We start from the raw sequence: 19,765 nt of genomic DNA, 5'->3' as shown, positions 1-19,765 counted from the left end.
GTGGGACACACACATACATTATTAGTCCAGTGCTGTCTCCTTCATGACTTACACTCTGCATGATGACAAGTGCCTGCTGCTGCTCCCATTGGTCGAGGCTGCCACCAATCAGAGCACACTTAGCACAGACATGTAAGGTTCCTTTAGATTATACACAACCCCAAAAATAAGGAGAGCGAGAGAGACCAGTTTGACACCAAGGCATTCCCATCTCAGAAATGTTCCCACTGAACAGATATAGCTTGTCAGCTGTGTTGGAGACCATCACATTTTCTGGCTTCTCTGGAGTAGAAGATCTAGATGAAGCTGCTTTTCATTCTGTGATTGGGGAGTTCGACTTCATTCTGTCATTAGGTAGTTCAACTTTGGCCAGTAGCTCCCCCTCCCTCTTGTTTCTGACGCACCCCAACCCCGAGGCTTATCTGAGACAGACAGGCAGCACAACTGCACCAGCATTACCCCCCCCCCACCTCCTCCTCCTCACATACTGTTAATCACCTGGTGAGGGCGGACGCAAGGCAAGGCAAAGCGAGGGACAGACAGACAGCGTGTGCAGTGGTAGCAGTGGTAGCAGGTGGTAGTAGCAGCGGTCTCCGCTCACATTTAGTTCTGCTTTTCTGACTTGCCAGCTGGAGAGAAAGAGAGAGAGAAAAAGAGAGAGAGAGAAAAGAGAGAGAGAGAGAGAGAGAAAGACGGTGAAAAAAATAAGAAAACAATTTGGAGCCATTGTCCCTTTGGAGAAAAGGGAGAGACGGGGAAACGAGGGAGCACTGTTAAACGATAGGAGCAGAGAGAAGGAAAAGCCACGATGATTTTGGGTGAGTTGTTGTCGTTTTCCTCTGCGTCTTTGATATTTTTGGGGAGGTCAAATGTTTTTGTTGTATCATCAGGCATTCTTCAAAAACTTGATTTATTTATCATAGTCTCATCCACTCAACGTCTCAACAACGCTCAAGCTTTCTGTCGTGGTGTTATTGAAGTGTTATTGAATACCAGCAAAAATGTAGCCTATGGATTATTATGATTATAGTAATAATCAAAAGCATCTATTTGCCGTGTCAGACAGATAGCAGGAGAGGTCAAAGTGTGTTGTGTTGGAAGCTTATCATTAAGATGTGTTTGGTCACATGACATGACCATGCTTCAGCTCTCTCCTGTCCTCTTCTCTCCTATCATGTCCTCTCCTCTTCTCTTCTCTCCTGTCCTCTCCTATCCTGTCCTCTCCTGTCCTCTCCTCTTCTCTCCTGTCCTCTCGTATCCTCTCCTATCCTCTCCTGTCCTCTCCTATCCTCTCCTGTCCTCTCCTCTCCTATCCTCTCCTGTCCTCTCCTATCCTCTCCTGTCCTCTCGTATCCTCTCCTGTCCTCTTCTATCCTCTTATCTCCTATCCTGTCCTCTCTTCTCCTCTTCTCTCCTGTCCTCTCCTATCCCCTCTTCTTCTCTCCTATCATGTCCTCTCCTCTTCTCTCCTGTCCTCTCCTATCCCGTCCTCTCCTATCCTGTCATCTCCTGTCCTCTTCTATCCTCTTCTCTCCTATCCTGTCCTCTCCTATCATGTCCTCTCCTGTCCTCTCCTGTTCTCTCCTCTTCTATTCTCTCCTGTCCTCTCCTGTCCTCTCCTATCCCCTCTTCTTCTCTCCTATCATGTCCTCTCCTCTTCTCTCCTGTCCTCTCCTGTCCTCTCCTATCCCGTCCTCTCCTATCCTGTCATCTCCTGTCCTCTTCTATCCTCTTCTCTCCTATCCTGTCCTCTCCTATTATGTCCTCTCCTGTCCTCTCCTGTTCTCTCCTCTTCTATTCTCTCCTGTCCTCTCCTGTCCTCTCCTATCCCCTCTTCTTCTCTCCTATCATGTCCTCTCCTCTTCTCTCCTGTCCTCTCCTGTCCTCTCCTATCCCGTCATCTCCTGTCCTCTTCTATCCTCTTCTATCCTCTTCTCTCCTATCCTGTCCTCTCCTATCATGTCCTCTCCTGTCCTCTCCTGTTCTCTCCTCTTCTCTTCTCTCCTGTCCTGTCCTATCCTGTCCTCTCATATCCTCTCCTGTCCTCTCCTCTTCTCTCCTGTCCTCTCGTATCCTCTCCTGTCCTCTTCTATCCTCTTATCTCCTATCCTGTCCTCTCTTCTCCTCGTCTCTCCTGTCCTTTCCTCTCCTGTCCTCTCATGTCCTCTTCTTTCCTGTTATGTCCTCTCATGTCCTGTCCTCTCCTGTCCTGTCCTGTCCTCTTCTCTCCTGTCCTTTACTGTCCTGTATGTCCTGCCGAGAGAGTTTGAGGTGAGAGAGAAGCTACACATAACAGACTGGGATAGAGATACAGCTATGCATACTGCAACTATCCGGCACCAACAGTCAAGCACACAAAAACACGTGAGGGCTACATGTGAAGGTTGTTGGGTGTATACATTGTCACATATGAATGTAAACATTCTCCTTTGGTGCTGCAGGGTTCTTCAAAGGATTTCATTTGCTGTTCTACCAAGATACATTATGTGAGAAAAGATCCTATTGTGTATTCATAAGGCTGCGTCATACATACATTTCAGTGTGTGGCTAGATACACCGACAAGCATTGCAATGCATTTGTAGCAAATGTGCTACACAGAATATACTGTCATTCAGCATGGTTTAGTATTGTAGTCTCATAGTCCACACGTGGGCGAGGGGAGACAGAAGCCTTCCTTCCAGTCTCTCTGCTAGTCCGTCTGTACTAACTCTACTGATGCTAGTCCGTCTGTACTAACTCTACTGCTGCTAGTCCGTCTGTACTAACTCTACTGATGCTAGTCCGTCTGTACTAACTCTACTGCTGCTAGTCCGTCTGTACTGACTCTACTGCTGCTAGTCCGTCTGTACTAACTCTACTGCTGCTAGTCCGTCTGTACTAACTCTACTGCTGCTAGTCCGTCTGTACTGACTCTACTGCTGCTAGTCCATCTGTACTAACTCTACTGCTGCTAGTCCGTCTGTACTAACTCTACTGCTGCTAGTCCGTCTGTACTAACTCTACTGCTGCTAGTCCGTCTGTACTAACTCTACTGATGCTAGTCCGTCTGTACTAACTCTACTGCTGCTAGTCCGTCTGTACTAACTCTACTGCTGCTAGTCCGTCTGTACTAACTCTACTGATGCTAGTCCGTCTGTACTAACTCTACTGATGCTAGTCCGTCTGTACTAACTCTACTGATGCTAGTCCGTCTGTACTAACTCTACTGCTGCTAGTCCGTCTGTACTAACTCTACTGCTGCTAGTCCGTCTGTACTGACTCTACTGCTGCTAGTCCGTCTGTACTGACTCTACTGATGCTAGTCCGTCTGTACTGACTCTACTGATGCTAGTCCGTCTGTACTAACTCTACTGCTGCTAGTCCGTCTGTACTAACTCTACTGCTGCTAGTCCGTCTGTACTGACTCTACTGATGCTAGTCCGTCTGTACTAACTCTACTGCTGCTAGTCCGTCTGTACTAACTCTACTGCTGATAGTCCGTCTGTACTAACTCTACTGAAGCTAGTCCGTCTGTACTAACTCTACTGCTGCTAGTCCGTCTGTACTAACTCTACTGATGCTAGTCCGTCTGTACTGACTCTACTGCTGCTAGTCCGTCTGTACTGACTCTACTGATGCTAGTCCGTCTGTACTGACTCTACTGATGCTAGTCCGTCTGTACTGACTCTACTGCTGCTAGTCCGTCTGTACTGACTCTACTGCTGCTAGTCCATCTGTACTGACTCTACTGCTGCTAGTCCGTCTGTACTAACTCTACTGCTGCTAGTCCGTCTGTACTAACTCTACTGCTGCTAGTCCGTCTGTACTAACTCTACTGATGCTAGTCCGTCTGTACTAACTCTACTGCTGCTAGTCCGTCTGTACTAACTCTACTGATGCTAGTCCGTCTGTACTAACTCTACTGATGCTAGTCCGTCTGTACTAACTCTACTGCTGCTAGTCCGTCTGTACTAACTCTACTGCTGCTAGTCCGTCTGTACTAACTCTACTGCTGCTAGTCCGTCTGTACTAACTCTACTGCTGCTAGTCCGTCTGTACTGACTCTACTGATGCTAGTCCGTCTGTACTGACTCTACTGATGCTAGTCCGTCTGTACTAACTCTACTGCTGCTAGTCCGTCTGTACTAACTCTACTGCTGCTAGTCCGTCTGTACTGACTCTACTGATGCTAGTCCGTCTGTACTGACTCTACTGCTGCTAGTCCGTCTGTACTAACTCTACTGCTGCTAGTCCGTCTGTACTAACTCTACTGCTGCTAGTCCGTCTGTACTAACTCTACTGCTGCTAGTCCGTCTGTACTAACTCTACTGCTGATAGTCCGTCTGTACTAACTCTACTGAAGCTAGTCCGTCTGTACTAACTCTACTGCTGCTAGTCCGTCTGTACTAACTCTACTGCTGCTAGTCCGTCTGTACTAACTCTACTGCTGCTAGTCCGTCTGTACTGACTCTACTGATGCTAGTCCGTCTGTACTGACTCTACTGATGCTAGTCCGTCTGTACTGACTCTACTGATGCTAGTCCGTCTGTACTGACTCTACTGCTGCTAGTCCGTCTGTACTGACTCTACTGCTGCTAGTCCGTCTGTACTGACTCTACTGCTGCTAGTCCGTCTGTACTGACTCTACTGCTGCTAGTCCGTCTGTACTGACTCTACTGCTGCTAGTCCGTCTGTACTGACTCTACTGCTGCTAGTCCGTCTGTACTAACTCTACTGCTGCTAGTCCGTCTGTACTAACTCTACTGATGCTAGTCCGTCTGTACTAACTCTACTGATGCTAGTCCGTCTGTACTAACTCTACTGATTTCTAGTCCGTCTGTACTAACTCTACTGATGCTAGTCCGTCTGTACTAACTCTACTGATGCTAGTCCGTCTGTACTAACTCTACTGATGCTAGTCCGTCTGTACTAACTCTACTGATGCTAGTCCGTCTGTACTAACTCTACTGATGCTAGTCCGTCTGTACTAACTCTACTGCTGCTAGTCCGTCTGTACTAACTCTACTGATGCTAGTCCGTCTGTACTAACTCTACTGATGGTAGTCCGTCTGTACTAACTCTACTGATGCTAGTCCGTCTGTACTAACTCTACTGATGCTAGTCCGTCTGTACTAACTCTACTGATGCTAGTCCGTCTGTACTAACTCTACTGCTGCTAGTCCGTCTGTACTAACTCTACTGCTGCTAGTCCGTCTGTACTAACTCTACTGATGCTAGTCCGTCTGTACTGACTCTACTGCTGCTAGTCCATCTGTACTAACTCTACTGCTGCTAGTCCGTCTGTACTAACTCTACTGCTGCTAGTCCGTCTGTACTAACTCTACTGCTGCTAGTCCGTCTGTACTAACTCTACTGATGCTAGTCCGTCTGTACTAACTCTACTGCTGCTAGTCCGTCTGTACTAATTCTACTGCTGCTAGTCCGTCTGTACTAACTCTACTGCTGCTAGTCCGTCTGTACTAACTCTACTGCTGCTAGTCCGTCTGTACTAACTCTACTGCTGCTAGTCCGTCTGTACTGACTCTACTGATGCTAGTCCGTCTGTACTGACTCTACTGATGCTAGTCCGTCTGTACTAACTCTACTGCTGCTAGTCCGTCTGTACTAACTCTACTGCTGCTAGTCCGTCTGTACTGACTCTACTGATGCTAGTCCGTCTGTACTGACTCTACTGCTGCTAGTCCGTCTGTACTAACTCTACTGATTTCTAGTCCGTCTGTACTGACTCTACTGATGCTAGTCCGTCTGTACTAACTCTACTGATGCTAGTCCGTCTGTACTAACTCTACTGATTTCTAGTCCGTCTGTACTAACTCTACTGATGCTAGTCCGTCTGTACTAACTCTACTGATGCTAGTCCGTCTGTACTAACTCTACTGATGCTAGTCCGTCTGTACTAACTCTACTGATGCTAGTCCGTCTGTACTAACTCTACTGATGCTAGTCCGTCTGTACTAACTCTACTGCTGCTAGTCCGTCTGTACTAACTCTACTGATGCTAGTCCGTCTGTACTAACTCTACTGATGGTAGTCCGTCTGTACTAACTCTACTGATGCTAGTCCGTCTGTACTAACTCTACTGATGCTAGTCCGTCTGTACTAACTCTACTGCTGCTAGTCCGTCTGTACTAACTCTACTGCTGCTAGTCCGTCTGTACTGACTCTACTGATGCTAGTCCGTCTGTACTGACTCTACTGATGCTAGTCCGTCTGTACTGACTCTACTGATGCTAGTCCGTCTGTACTGACTCTACTGCTGCTAGTCCGGAACACTGTAAGTCACTGTGTTTCATAGACTGTGTGTGGGTGTGTGTTGCAGGTTAACTGTTTGCTAGTGTGAGGAAGAAGCATGTGTCAAAAATATGTATTTTGTTGTGTGTGTTGTGTCGTGAGAGACGCTGTGTGTAAGGTTATGTACTGTATACGTGTCAGTCTTTTAGCTGCGCTGTGTGTGTGTGTGTGTGTGTGTGTGTGTGTGTGTGTGTGTGTGTGCGTGCGCGTGTATTGCTATGTGCTCTGGCTCAGGATTGGCCACATTTAAACATTTAAAACACATTTAAAACGCATGCCTTTACATTTAAAACACATGCCTTTACATTTAAAACACATGCCTTTACATTTAAAACGTATGCCTTTACATTTAAAACGTATGCCTTTACATTTAAAACACATGCCTTTACATTTAAAACACATTTAAAACACATGCCTTTACATTTAAAACACATTTAAAACACATGCCTTTACATTTAAAACACATTTAAAACACATGCCTTTACATTTAAAACACATGCCTTTACATTTAAAACGCATGCCTTTACATTTAAAACACATGCCTTTACATTTAAAACACATGCCTTTACATTTAAAACACATGCCTTTACATTTAAAACACATTTAAAACACATGCCTTTACATTTAAAACACATGCCTTTACATTTAAAACGCATTTAAAACGCATGCCTTTACATTTAAAACACATGCCTTTACATTTAAAACGTATGCCTTTACATTTAAAACACATGCCTTTACATTTAAAACACATTTAAAACACATGCCTTTACATTTAAAACACATGCCTTTACATTTAAAACGGATGCCTTGGCTGATTCAACGGCAGCTAGCTACAGTACTGCTCCCCTCCTCCACTCCTCTCCTCCCTTCTTCTCCGCTCATTCACTCCTCTGATCCTCTCCTTCGTTCCTCTTCTCCACTCCTCTCCGCTCCTCTCCTCCACTCCTTCTCTTCTCCAACTTCTCCGCTCCCCCTACTCTTCTCCACTCCTCCTCTCCTCTGCTCTTCTTCTCCGCTTCTCTCCTCCACTTCTCTCCGCTCCTCCCCTCCGCTTCTCTCCTCTGCTCTTCTCCTCCACTCCTCTTCTCCTCTCCTCTGCTCCACTCCTCTTCTCCTCTCCTCTGCTCCTCTCCTCCTCTCCTCTGTTACTCTCCTCTCCTCCACTCCTCTGCTCGTCTCCTCTGTTCCACTCCTCTGTTACTCTCCTCTGCTACTCTCCTCTCCTCCACTCCTCTGCTACTCTCCTCCACTCCTCTGTTACTCTCCTCTCCTCTGTTACTCTCCTCTGTTCCACTCCTCTGTTCCACTCCTCTGTTACTCTCCTCTCCTCCACTCCTCTGCTACTCTCCTCTTCTCCACTCCTCTGTTCCACTCCTCTGTTACTCTCCTCTGTTCCACTCCTCTGTTACTCTCCTCTCCTCCACTCCTCTGCTACTCTCCTCTTCTCCACTCCTCTGTTCCACTCCTCTGTTACTCTCCTCTGCTACTCTCCTCTCCTCCACTCCTCTGTTTACTCTCCTCTGTTCCACTCCTCTGTTACTCTCCTCCACTCCTCTGCTACTCTCCTCTTCTCCACTCCTCTGTTCCACTCCTCTGCTACTCTCCTCTCCTCCACTCCTCTGTTACTCTTACTCCCCTCTGTTCCACTCCTCTGTTACTCTCCTCTCCTCCACTCCTCTGCTACTCTCCTCTGTTCCACTCCTCTGTTACTCTCCTCTCCTCCACTCCTCTGCTACTCTCCTCTCCTCCACTCCTCTGCTACTCTCCTCTCCTCCACTCCTCTGCTACTCTCCTCTGTTACATTACATTACATTTACATTTAAGTCATTTAGCAGACGCTCTTATCCAGAGCGACTTACAAATTGGTGCGTTCACCTTATGACATCCAGTGGAACTGCCACTTTACAATAGTGCATCTAAATCTTTTAAGGGGGAGGATTACTTTATCCTATCCTAGGTATTCCTTAAAGAGGTGGGGTTTCAGGTGTCTCCGGAAGGTGGTGATTGACTCCGCTGTCCTGGCATCGTGAGGGAGTTTGTTCCACCATTGGGGGGCCAGAGCAGCGAACAGTTTTGACTGGGCTGAGCGGGAACTGTACTTCCTCAGTGGTAGGGAGGCGAGCAGGCCAGAGGTGGATGAACGCAGTGCCCTTGTTTGGGTGTAGGGCCTGATCAGAGCCTGGAGGTACTGAGGTGCCGTTCCCCTCACAGCTCCGTAGGCAAGCACCATGGTCTTGTAGGGGATGCGAGCTTCAACTGGAAGCCAGTGGAGAGAGCGGAGGAGCGGGGTGACGTGAGAGAACTTGGGAAGGTTGAACACCAGACGGGCTGCGGCGTTCTGGATGAGCTGTAGGGGTTTAATGGCACAGGCAGGGAGCCCAGCCAACAGCGAGTTGCAGTAATCCAGACGGGAGATGACAAGTGCCTGGATTAGGACCTGCGCCGCTTCCTGTGTGAGGCAGGGTCGTACTCTGCGGATGTTGTAGAGCATGAACCTACAGGAACGGGCCACCGCCTTGATGTTATTTGAGAACGACAGGGTGTTGTCCAGGATCACGCCAAGGTTCTTAGCTCTCTGGGAGGAGGACACAATGGAGTTGTCAACCGTGATGGCGAGATCATGGAACGGGCAGTCCTTCCCCGGGAGGAAGAGCAGCTCCGTCTTGCCGAGGTTCAGCTTGAGGTGGTGATCCGTCATCCACACTGATATGTCTGCCAGACATGCAGAGATGCGATTCGCCACCTGGTCGTCAGAAGGAGGAAAGGAGAAGATTAATTGCGTGTCGTCTGCATATCAATGATAGGAGAGACCATGTGAGGTTATGACAGAGCCAAGTGACTTGGTGTATAGCGAGAATAGGAGAGGGCCTAGAACAGAGCCCTGGGGGACACCAGTGGTGAGAGCACGTGGTGAGGAGACAGATTCTCGCCACGCCACCTGGTAGGAGCGACCTGTCAGGTAGGACGCAATCCAAGCGTGGGCCGCGCCGGAGATGCCCAACTCGGAGAGGGTGGAGAGGAGGATATGATGGTTCACAGTATCGAAGGCAGCCGATAGGTCTAGAAGGATGAGAGCAGAGGAGAGAGAGTTAGCTTTAGCAGTGCGGAGCGCCTCCGTGATACAGAGAAGAGCAGTCTCAGTTGAATGACTAGTCTTGAAACCTGACTGATTTGGATCAAGAAGGTCATTCTGAGAGAGATAGCGGGAGAGCTGGCCAAGGACGGCACGTTCAAGAGTTTTGGAGAGAAAAGAAAGAAGGGATACTGGTCTGTAGTTGTTGACATCGGAGGGATCGAGTGTAGGTTTTTCAGAAGGGGTGCAACTCTCGCTCTCTTGAAGACGGAAGGGACGTAGCCTGCGGTCAGGGATGAGTTGATGAGCGAGGTGAGGTAGGGAGAAGGGCTCCGGAAATGGTCTGGAGAAGAGAGGAGGGGATAGGGTCAAGCGGGCAGGTTGTTGGGCGGCCGGCCGTCACAAGACGCGAGATTTCATTTGGAGAGAGAGGGAGAAAGAGGTCAGAGCACAGGGTAGGGCAGTGTGAGCAGAACCAGCGGTGTCGTTTGACTTAGCAAGCGAGGATCGGATGTCGTCGACCTTCTTTTCAAAATGGTTGACGAAGTCATCTGCAGAGAGGGAGGAGGGGGAGGAGGATTCAGGAGGGAGGAGAAGGTGGCAAAGAGCTTCCTAGGGTTAGAGGCAGATGCTTGGAATTTAGAGTGGTAGAAAGTGGCTTTAGCAGCAGAGACACAAGAGGAAAATGTAGAGAGGATGGAGTGAAAGGATGCCAGGTCCGCAGGAGGCGATTTTCCTCCATTTCCGCTCGGCTGCCCGGAGCCCTGTTCTGTGAGCTCGCAATGAGTCGTCGAGCCACGGAGGCGGGAGGGAGGACCGAGCCGGCCTGGAGGATAGGGGACATAGAGAGTCAAAGGATGCAGAAAGGGAGGAGAGGAGGGTTGAGGAGGCAGAATTAGGAGATAGGTTGGAGAAGGTTTGAGCAGAGGGAAGAGATGATAGGATGGAAGAGGAGAGAGTAGCGGGGAGAGAGAGCGAAGGTTGGGACGGCGCGATACCATCCAGTAGGGGCAGTGTGGGAAGTGTTGGATGAGAGCGAGAGGAAAAAGGATACAAGGTAGTGGTCGGAGACTTGGAGGAGTTGCAATGAGGTTAGTGGAAGAACAGCATCTAGTAAAGATGAGGTCGAGCGTATTGCCTGCCTTGTGAGTAGGGGGGAAGGTGAGAGGGTGAGGTCAAAGAGGAGAGGAGTGGAAAGAAGGAGGCAGAGAGGAATGAGTCAAGGTAGACGTGGGGAGGTTAAAGTCGCCCAGAACTGCGAGAGGTGAGCCGTCCTCAGGAAAGGAGCTTATCAAGGCATCAAGCTCATTGATGAACTCTCCGAGGGAACCTGGAGGGCGATAAATGATAAGGATGTTAAGCTTGAAAGGGCTGGTAACTGTGACAGCATGGAATTCAAAGGAGGCGATAGACAGATGGGTAAGGGGAGAAAGAGAGAATGACCACTTGGGAGAGATGAGGATCCCGGTGCCACCACCCCGCTGACCAGAAGCTCTCGGGGTGTGCGAGAACACGTGGGCGGACGAAGAGAGAGCAGTAGGAGTAGCAGTGTTATCTGTGGTGATCCATGTTTCCGTCAGTGCCAGAAGTCGAGGGACTGGAGGGAGGCATAGGCTGAGATGAACTCTGCCTTGTTGGCCGCAGATCGGCAGTTCCAGAGGCTACCGGAGACCTGGAACTCCACGTGGGTCGTGCGCGCTGGGACCACCAGATTAGGGTGGCCGCGGCCACGCGGTGTGGAGCGTTTGTATGGTCTGTGCAGAGAGGAGAGAACAGGGATAGACAGACACATAGTTGACAGGCTACAGAAGAGGCTACGCTAATGCAAAGGAGATTGGAATGACAAGTGGACTACACGTCTCGAATGTTCAGAAAGTTAAGCTTACGTAGCAAGAATCTTATTGACTAAAATGATTAAAATGATACAGTACTGCTGAAGTAGGCTAGCTGGCAGTGGCTGCGTTGTTGACTTTGTAGGCTAGCTGGCAGTGGCTGCGTTGTTGACACTACACTAATCAAGTCGTTCCGTTGGGTGTGATAGTTTCGACAGTGCTGCTATTCGGGGGCTAGCTGGCTAGCTAGCAGTGTTGATTACGTTACGTTGCGTTAAAAGAACGACAATAGCTGGCTAGCTAACCTAGAAAATCGCTCTAGACTACACAATTATCTTTGATACAAAGACGGCTATGTAGCTAGCTATGTAGCTAGCTACGATCAAACAAATCAAACCGTTGTACTGTAATGAAATGAAATGAAAATGTGATACTACCTGTGGAGCGAAGCGGAATGCGACCGGGTTGTTGAGTGAGGAAGTTCAATTGGGTGGACGTTGTCCAATTCGGTGTTACTCTAATCTGTTCCACTCCTCTGCTCCTCTCCTCTGTTCCACTCCTCTGTTCCTCTCCTCTGTTCCACTCCTCTGTTCCTCTCCTCTTTTACTCTCCTCTGCTACTCTCCTCTGTTCCACTCCTCTGTTACTCTCCTCTCCTCCACTACTCTGCTACTCTCCTCTCCTCCACTCCTCTGCTACTCTCCTCTTCTCCACTCCTCTGTTCCACTCCTCTGCTACTCTCCTCTCTTCCACTCCTCTGTTACTCTCCTCTCCTCCACTCCTCTGTTACTCTCCTCTGTTCCACTCCTCTGTTACTCTCCTCTCCTCCACTCCTCTGTTACTCTCCTCTCCTCCACTCCTCTGCTACTCTCCTCTTCTCCACTCCTCTGTTCCACTCCTCTGCTACTCTCCTCTCTTCCACTCCTCTGTTACTCTCCTCTCCTCCACTCCTCTGTTACTCTCCTCTGTTCCACTCCTTTGTTACTCTCCTCTCCTCCACTCCTCTGTTACTCTCCTCTCCTCCACTCCTCTGTTACTCTCCTCTCCTCCACGACTCTGCTACTCTCCTCTGTTCCACTCCTCTGTTACTCTCCTCTCCTCCACTCCTCTGTTACTCTCCTCTCCTCCACTCCTCTGTTACTCTCCTCTCCTCCACTCCTCTGCTACTCTCCTCTTCTCCACTCCTCTGTTCCACTCCTCTGTTACTCTCCTCTGGTCCACTCCTCTGCTCCTCTCCTCTGCTCCTCTCCTCTGTTCCACCCCTCTGCTACTTTCCCCTCCCCTGTCACACTCCTCTGTTCCACTCCTCTGTTCCACTCCTCTTTTACTCTCCTCTGTTCCACTCCTCTGATCCTCTCCTCTGTTCCACTCCTCTGTTCCACTCCTCTGTCCCACTCCTCTGTTCCTCTCCTCTGTTCCACTCCTCTGTTCCACTCCTCTGTTATTCTCCTCTGTTCCACTCCTCTGTTCCACTCCTCTGCTCCTCTCCTCTGTTCCTCTCCTCTGTTCCACTCCTCTGTTCCACTCCTGTTACTCTCCTCTGTTCCACTCCTCTGTTCCACTCCTCTGCTCCTCTCCTCTGTTCCTCTCCTCTGTTCCACTCCTCTGTTCCACTCCTCTGCTCCTCTCCTCTGTTCCACTCCTCTGTTCCACTCCTCTGCTCCTCTCCTCTGTCCCACTCCTCTGTTACTCTCCTCTGCTCCTCTCCTCTGTTACTCTCCTCTGTTCCACTGCTCTGTTCCACTCCTCTGTTACTCTCCTCTGTTACTCTCCTCTGTTCCTCTCCTCTGTTACTCTCCTCTGTTCCTCTCCTCTGTTCCACTCCTCTGTTCCTCTCCTCTTTTACTCTCCTCTGTCCCACTCCTCTGTTCCTCTCCTCTGTTCCACTCCTCTGTCCCACTCCTCTGTTCCTCTCCTCTGTTCCACTCCTCTGTTCCACTCCTCTGCTCCTCTCCTCTGTTCCACTCCTCTGTTCCACTCTCTCTCCTCTCTGTTGCTCCTCTCCTCCTCTGTTACTCTCCTCTGCTCCTCTCCTCTGTTACTCTCCTCTGTTCCACTGCTCTGTTCCACTCCTCTGTTCCACTCCTCTGTTACTCTCCTCTGTTCCACTCCTCTGTTCCACTCCTCTGCTCCTCTCCTCTGATCCTCTCCTCTGTTCCACTCCTCTGTTCCACTCCTCTGCTCCTCTCCTCTGTTCCACTCCTCTGTTCCACTCCTCTGCTCCTCTCCTCTGTCCCACTCCTCTGTTACTCTCCTCTGCTCCTCTACTCTGTTACTCTCCTCTGTTCCACTGCTCTGTTCCTCTCCTCTGTTACTCTCCTCTGTTCCTCTCCTCTGTTCCACTCCTCTGTTACTCTCCTCTTTTACTCTCCTCTGTCCCACTCCTCTGTTCCTCTCCTCTGTTCCACTCCTCTGTCCCACTCCTCTGTTCCTCTCCTCTGTTCCACTCCTCTGTTCCTCTCCTCTGTTACTCTCCTCTGTTCCTCTCCTCTGTTTCTCTCCTCTGTCCCACTCCTCTGCTCCTCTCCTCTGTTCCACTCCTCTGTCCCACTCCTCTGTTCCTCTCCTCTGTTCCACCCTCTGTCCCACTCCTCTGTTCCACTCCTCTGCTCCTCTCCTCTGTTACTCTCCTCTGCTCCTCTCCTCTGCTACTCTCCTCTGCTACTCTCCTCTGCTACTCTCCTCTGTTCCTCTCCTCTGCTACTCTCCTCTGCTACTCTCCTCTGTTCCACTCCTCTGCTACTCTCCTCTGCTACTCTCCTCTGCTACTCTCCTCTGCTACTCTCCTCTGTTCCTCTCCTCTGTTCCTCTCCTCTGCTACTCTCCTCTGCTACTCTCCTCTGTTCCACTCCTCTTCCTCTCCTCTGCTACTCTCCTCTGCTCCTCTCCTCTGCTACTCTCCTCTGCTCCTCTCCTCTGTTCCTCTCCTCTGCTACTCTCCTCTGCTACTCTCCTCTGTTCCACTCCTCTGTTCCTCTCCACTGCTCCTCTCCTCTGTTCCTCTCCTCTGCTACTCTCCTCTGCTACTCTCCTCTGTTCCACTCCTCTGTTCCTCTCCTCTGCTCCTCTCCTCTGTTCCTCTCCTCTGCTACTCTCCTCTGCTTCTCTCCTCTGTCCCACTCCTCTGTTCCTCTCCTCTGTTCCACTCCTCTGTTCCTCTCCTCTGTTACTCTCCTCTGTTCCTCTCCTCTGTTACTCTCCTCTGTCCCACTCCTCTGCTCCTCTCCTCTGTTCCACTCCTCTGTCCCACTCCTCTGTTCCTCTCCTCTGTTCCACTCCTCTGTCCCACTCCTCTGTTCCACTCCTCTGCTCCTCTCCTCTGTTACTCTCCTCTGCTCCTCTCCTCTGCTACTCTCCTCTGCTACTCTCCTCTGCTACTCTCCTCTGTTCCTCTCCTCTGCTACTCTCCTCTGCTACTCTCCTCTGTTCCACTCCTCTGCTACTCTCCTCTGCTACTCTCCTCTGCTACTCTCCTCTGCTACTCTCCTCTGCTACTCTCCTCTGTTCCTCTCCTCTGCTACTCTCCTCTGTTCCTCTCCTCTGTTCCTCTCCTCTGCTACTCTCCTCTGCTACTCTCCTCTGTTCCACTCCTCTGCTACTCTCCTCTGCTACTCTCCTCTGCTCCTCTCCTCTGCTACTCTCCTCTGCTCCTCTCCTCTGTTCCTCTCCTCTGCTACTCTCCTCTGCTACTCTCCTCTGTTCCACTCCTCTGTTCCTCTCCACTGCTCCTCTCCTCTGTTCCTCTCCTCTGCTACTCTCCTCTGCTACTCTCCTCTGTTCCACTCCTCTGTTCCTCTCCTCTGCTCCTCTCCTCTGTTCCTCTCCTCTGCTACTCTCCTCTGTTCCTCTCCTCTGTTCCTCTCCTCTGCTACTCTCCTCTGCTACTCTCCTCTGTTCCACTCCTCTGCTACTCTCCTCTGCTACTCTCCTCTGCTCCTCTCCTCTGCTACTCTCCTCTGCTCCTCTCCTCTGTTCCTCTCCTCTGCTACTCTCCTCTGTTCCACTCCTCTGCTACTCTCCTCTGCTCCTCTCCTCTGTTCCTCTCCTCTGCTACTCTCCTCTGCTACTCTCCTCTGTTCCACTCCTCTGTTCCACTCCTCTGTTCCACTCCTCTGCTCCTCTCCTCTGTTCCTCTCCTCTGTTCCACTCCTCTGCTCCTCTCCTCTGTTCCACTCCTCTGCTCCTCTCCTCTGTTCCACTCCTCTGTTCCACTCCTCTGCTACTCTCCTCTGTTACTCTCCTCTGCTACTCTCCTCTGTTACTCTCCTCTGCTCCTCTCCTCTGTTCCACTCCTCTGCTCCTCTCCTCTGCTACTCTCCTCTGCTCCTCTCCTCTGTTCCTCTCCTCTGCTACTCTCCTCTGCTACTCTCCTCTGTTCCTCTGCTCCTCTCCTCTGTTCCACTCCTCTGCTCCTCTCCTCTGTTCCACTCCTCTGCTCCTCTCCTCTGTCCCACTCCTCTGTTCCACTCCTCTGTTCCACTCCTCTGCTACTCTCCTCTGTTACTCTCCTCTGCTACTCTCCTCTGTTACTCTCCTCTGCTCCTCTCCTCTGTTCCACTCCTCTGCTCCTCTCCTCTGCTACTCTCCTCTGCTCCTCTCCTCTGTTCCTCTCCTCTGCTACTCTCCTCTGCTACTCTCCTCTGTTCCACTCCTCTGCTCCTCTCCTCTGTCCCACTCCTCTGTTCCACTCCTCTGTTCCACTCCTCTGCTACTCTCCTCTGTTACTCTCCTCTGTTACTCTCCTCTGTTCCTCTCCTCTGCTCCTCTCCTCTGTTCCTCTCCTCTGCTACTCTCCTCTGCTACTCTCCTCTGTTCCTCTCCTCTGTTACTCTCCTCTGTTCCACTCCTCTGCTCCTCTCCTCTGTCCCACTCCTCTGTTCCACTCCTCTGCTACTCTCCTCTGCTCCTCTCCTCTGTTACTCTCCTCTGTTCCTCTCCTCTGCTCCTCTCCTCTGTTCCACTCCTCTGCTACTCTCCTCTGCTCCTTTCCTCTGTTCCTCTCCTCTGTTCCTCTCCTCTGCTACTCTCCTCTGCTCCTCTCCTCTGTTCCACTCCTCTGTTCCACTCCTCTGCTACTCTCCTCTGTTCCACTCCTCTGCTACTCTCCTCTGTTTCTCTCCTCTGCTCCTCTCCTCTGCTCCTCTCCTCTGTTCCACTCCTCTGTTCCTCTGCTCCTCTCCTCTGCTCCTCTCCTCTGTTCCACTCCTCTGTCCCTCTCCTCTGCTACTCTCCTCTGTTCCTCTCCTCTGCTCCTCTCCTCTGCTCCTCTCCTCTGTTCCACTCCTCTGCTACTCTCCTCTGCTACTCTCCTCTGCTCCTCTCCTCTGCTACTCTCCTCTGCTCCTCTCCTCTGTTCCTCTCCTCTGCTACTCTCCTCTGCTACTCTCCTCTGTTCCACTCCTCTGTTCCTCTCCACTGCTCCTCTCCTCTGTTCCTCTCCTCTGCTACTCTCCTCTGCTACTCTCCTCTGTTCCACTCCTCTGTTCCTCTCCTTTGCTCCTCTCCTCTGTTCCACTCCTCTGTCCCACTCCTCTGTTCCTCTCCTCTGTTCCACTCCTCTGTTCCTCTCCTCTGTTACTCTCCTCTGTTCCTCTCCTCTGTTACTCTCCTCTGTCCCACTCCTCTGCTCCACTCCTCTGTCCCACTCCTCTGTTCCTCTCCTCTGTTCCACCCCTCTGTCCCACTCCTCTGTTCCACTCCTCTGCTCCTCTCCTCTGTTACTCTCCTCTGCTCCTCTCCTCTGCTACTCTCCTCTGCTACTCTCCTCTGTTCCTCTCCTCTGCTACTCTCCTCTGCTACTCTCCTCTGTTCCACTCCTCTGCTACTCTCTCCTCTACTCTCCTCTGCTCTCCTCTGCTACTCTCCTCTGCTACTCTCCTCTGTTCCTCTCCTCTGCTACTCTCCTCTGTTCCTCTCCTCTGTTCCTCTCCTCTGCTACTCTCCTCTGCTACTCTCCTCTGTTCCACTCCTCTGCTACTCTCCTCTGCTACTCTCCTCTGCTCCTCTCCTCTGCTACTCTCCTCTGCTCCTCTCCTCTGTTCCTCTCCTCTGCTACTCTCCTCTGCTACTCTCCTCTGTTCCACTCCTCTGTTCCTCTCCACTGCTCCTCTCCTCTGTTCCTCTCCTTGCTACTCTCCTCTGCTACTCTCCTCTGTTCCACTCCTCTGCTCCTCTCCTCTGTTCCTCTCCTCTGTTCCTCTCCTCTGCTACTCTCCTCTGCTCCTCTCCTCTGTTCCTCTCCTCTGCTACTCTCCTCTGCTACTCTCCTCTGTTCCACTCCTCTGCTACTCTCCTCTGCTACTCTCCTCTGCTCCTCTCCTCTGCTACTCTCCTCTGCTCCTCTCCTCTGTTCCTCTCCTCTGCTACTCTCCTCTGCTACTCTCCTCTGTTCCACTCCTCTGCTCCTCTCCTCTGTTCCTCTCCTCTGTTACTCTCCTCTGCTACTCTCCTCTGTTCTACTCTCCTCTGTTCCACTCCTCTGTTCCACTCCTCTGTTCCACTCCTCTGCTCCTCTCCTCTGTTCCTCTCCTCTGTTCCACTCCTCTGCTCCTCTCCTCTGTTCCACTCCTCTGCTCCTCTCCTCTGTTCCACTCCTCTGTTCCACTCCTCTGCTACTCTCCTCTGTTACTCTCCTCTGCTACTCTCCTCTGTACTCTCCTCTGCTCCTCTCCTCTGTTCCACTCCTCTGCTCCTCTCCTCTGCTACTCTCCTCTGCTCCTCTCCTCTGTTCCTCTCCTCTGCTACTCTGCTCCTCTGTTCCTACTCTCCCTCTGTTCCTCTGCTCCTCTCCTCTGTTCCACTCCTCTGCTCCTCTCCTCTGTTCCACTCCTCTGTTCCACTCCTCTGTCCCACTCCTCTGTTCCACTCCTCTGTTCCCTCCTCTGCTACTCTCCTCTGTTACTCTCCTCTGCTACTCTCCTCTGTTACTCTCCTCTGCTCCTCTCCTCTGTTCCACTCCTCTGCTCCTCTCCTCTGCTACTCTCCTCTGCTCCTCTCCTCTGTTCCTCTCCTCTGCTACTCTCCTCTGTTCCACTCCTCTGCTCCTCTCCTCTGTCCCACTCCTCTGTTCCACTCCTCTGTTCCACTCCTCTGCTACTCTCCTCTGTTACTCTCCTCTGTTACTCTCCTCTGTTACTCTCCTCTGTTACTCTCCTCTGTTCCTCTCCTCTGCTCCTCTCCTCTGTTCCTCTCCTCTGCTACTCTCCTCTGCTACTCTCCTCTGTTCCACTCCTCTGTTACTCTCCTCTGTTCCTCTCCTCTGTCCCACTCCTCTGTTCCACTCATCTGTTCCACTCCTCTGCTACTCTCCTCTGCTCCTCTCCTCTGTTACTCTCCTCTGTTCCTCTGTTCCTCCTCTGCTCCTCTCCTCTGTTCCACTCCTCTGCTACTCTCCTCTGCTCCTTTCCTCTGTTCCTCTCCTCTGTTCCTCTCCTCTGCTACTCTCCTCTGCTCCTCTCCTCTGTTCCACTCCTCTGTTCCACTCATCTGCTACTCTCCTCTGTTCCACTCCTCTGCTACTCTCCTCTGTTCCTCTCCTCTGCTCCTCTCCTCTGTTCCACTCCTCTGTTCCACTCCTCTGTTCCACTCCTCTGCTACTCTCCTCTGTTCCTCTCCTCTGCTCCTTTCCTCTGTTCCTCTCCTCTGTTCCTCTCCTCTGCTACTCTCCTCTGCTCCTCTCCTCTGTTCCACTCCTCTGTTCCACTCCTCTGCTACTCTCCTCTGTTCCACTCCTCTGCTACTCTCCTCTGTTCCTCTCCTCTGCTCCTCTCCTCTGTTCCTCTCCTCTGTTCCTCTCCTCTGCTACTCTCCTCTGCTCCTCTCCTCTGTTCCACTCCTCTGTTCCACTCCTCTGCTACTCTCCTCTGTTCCACTCCTCTGCTACTCTCCTCTGTTCCTCTCCTCTGCTCCTCTCCTCTGTTCCACTCCTCTGTTCCTCTGCTCCTCTCCTCTGCTCCTCTCCTCTGTTCCACTCCTCTGTCCCTCTCCTCTGCTACTCTCCTCTGTTCCTCTCCTCTGTTCCTCTCCTCTGCTCCTCTCCTCTGCTCCTCTCCTCTGTTCCACTCCTCTGTTCCACTCCTCTGCTACTCTCCTCTGTTCCTCTCCTCTGCTCCTCTCCTCTGCTCCTCTCCTCTGCTACTCTCCTCTGCTCTGCTCCTCTCCTCTGTTCCACTCCTCTGCTACTCTGCTCTGCTCCTCTCCTCTATTCCACTCCTCTGTTCCACTCCTCTGCTCCTCTCCTCTGTTCCTCTCCTCTGTTCCTCTCCTCTGCTCCTCTCCTCTGTTCCTCTCCTTTTCCTCTCTGCTCTCATCTGCTCCTCTCCTCTGTTACTCTCCTCTGTTCCACTCCTCTGTTCCTCTCCTATGTTCCACTCCTCTGTTCCACTCCTCTGCTACTCTCCTCTGTTCCTCTCCTCTGCTCCTCTCCTCTCCTCTGCTCCTCTCCTCTGCTCCTCTCCTCTATTCCACTCCTCTGTTCCACTCCTCTGCTACTCTCCTCTGTTCCTCTCCTCTGCTCCACTCCTCTGCTCCTCTCCTCTGCTCCTCTCCTCTGTTCCACTCCTCTGCTACT

General features: G+C 51.2%; 1 pseudogene; it reads left to right on the top strand.

Annotated features, from left to right (window-relative positions):
* The first annotated feature begins 518 nt into the window (after positions 1-518).
* Positions 519-19,765, top strand: part of LOC115118144 (zinc finger protein 385A-like) — a 242,474-nt pseudogene continuing 223,227 nt past the window's right edge.

Source organism: Oncorhynchus nerka, linkage group LG7, assembly GCF_034236695.1.
Source record: "Oncorhynchus nerka isolate Pitt River linkage group LG7, Oner_Uvic_2.0, whole genome shotgun sequence".
NCBI lineage: Eukaryota > Metazoa > Chordata > Actinopteri > Salmoniformes > Salmonidae > Oncorhynchus > Oncorhynchus nerka.
Note: the sequence above shows the minus strand (reverse complement) of the source record. Positions and strands in the feature narration are given on the sequence as shown.